Source organism: Trachymyrmex septentrionalis, unplaced genomic scaffold (assembly GCF_001594115.1).
Source record: "Trachymyrmex septentrionalis isolate Tsep2-gDNA-1 unplaced genomic scaffold, Tsep1.0 scaffold220, whole genome shotgun sequence".
NCBI lineage: Eukaryota > Metazoa > Arthropoda > Insecta > Hymenoptera > Formicidae > Trachymyrmex > Trachymyrmex septentrionalis.
In genome coordinates, this window is record NW_017305376.1 from 713,972 (window position 1) to 715,368 (window position 1,397).

Genomic DNA, 1,397 nt, shown 5'->3' on the forward strand with positions numbered 1-1,397 from the left:
CGTCTGTTGTTGACGTGCTCGGGCGTCCGGCACGCTCTTCGTCGTTCACATCTTCTCGGCCCTCTGAGAACATTTTGTACCACCGATAAACGTTGCTTCGGTCCAAGGTAGCTTCACCATATGCCACAGTCAACATTCGGAATGCGTCCGCGCACTTAATTTTGTTTTTCACACAAAATTTGATACAGATTCTTTGATCCATTTTTTGGAATAGACAAAAATCGAAGACGAGCCAAAACACGTGCAAGCAAAGCAGCTGTCAAAAATTAACTGAACATTCAAAATAATCCAACTTGTCGGCATAAGTGAGAGACATGAATACCAACATAACGCCACAAAAAACCGAAAATCGAATATACGTAACCCGCGGAAATTCACAATTCGCGATACTTTTTGAACAGATCTCGTACAAGCAGATTGGTGGCAGAAATCGAGCAGAGCTTGCTCGAATCAAGTTTTGCTCTCAATTTGCTCTCAATGTGCCGTTAAGTTATCCAGGACTTTGTTCGGTTTCTACTACCAATTTGCTACATCTAGCAGGCTTTGTCATATTTCTGTTAGCAATTTGCTGACAATGTCAGATAATACAAACTCTGAGTACAATTTATTGCCTTTCTGCAATCAAAAATTGATAGCAGACTCTGCTCAAAATCTGTTTCCGCAAGCTTTGCTATACTCGTATATAAGAATATACATATATTAAGTTTAAAATAAACGTCTCGATATATATAATACATATAATAACATCGAGTTGAAATAAATTCGATTTATTCAAAACGTACTTATTATGTTTAGATATATTCACGGAGAATTAATAAAAAAAAAGGAGATCAAACAGCCGATCCTGAAAAAAAGCTCGAAATACATTGTCGGAAAAGCACTGTATGGAAGAATGAGAAATTATTGAAAAATATTAAAAATTATTCAAGTGATGTCGAATCAAGTTTCTAAATTTTTTTAATTCTTTTCTATCCGTAATTCGCTTAAATCAGTAATTATGGATTGGTTATTTACTTTCTGTATCTCACCCAATGTGTACAGAAATGAAACATACGACCAATCCGGTTGAATCCGTAATTACATATTGGTAATTTATTTTTGGTATCTTACCCAATATTCAATACAAAGAACTAATTTGTTTGAATTTAACACAGCGTATGGTTGAAGAATTGTCTAAGGCCAATATTACATGCATCCGTTTTTTGTTGTACGACTTTTCAAGCATGTTAATTGGCTGCAAGATAGAGAGGATCTCAGACCTCTTTGTCTGTAGCTAATTAACAGGCTTGAAAATTTGTCGTACAACAAAAAACGAATATTGACCACGTAATATTGACCTAACATGAGAGACCAACTGTTACCGATCTTGGCAAGTGATATCGCTGAAAAGCACGCAC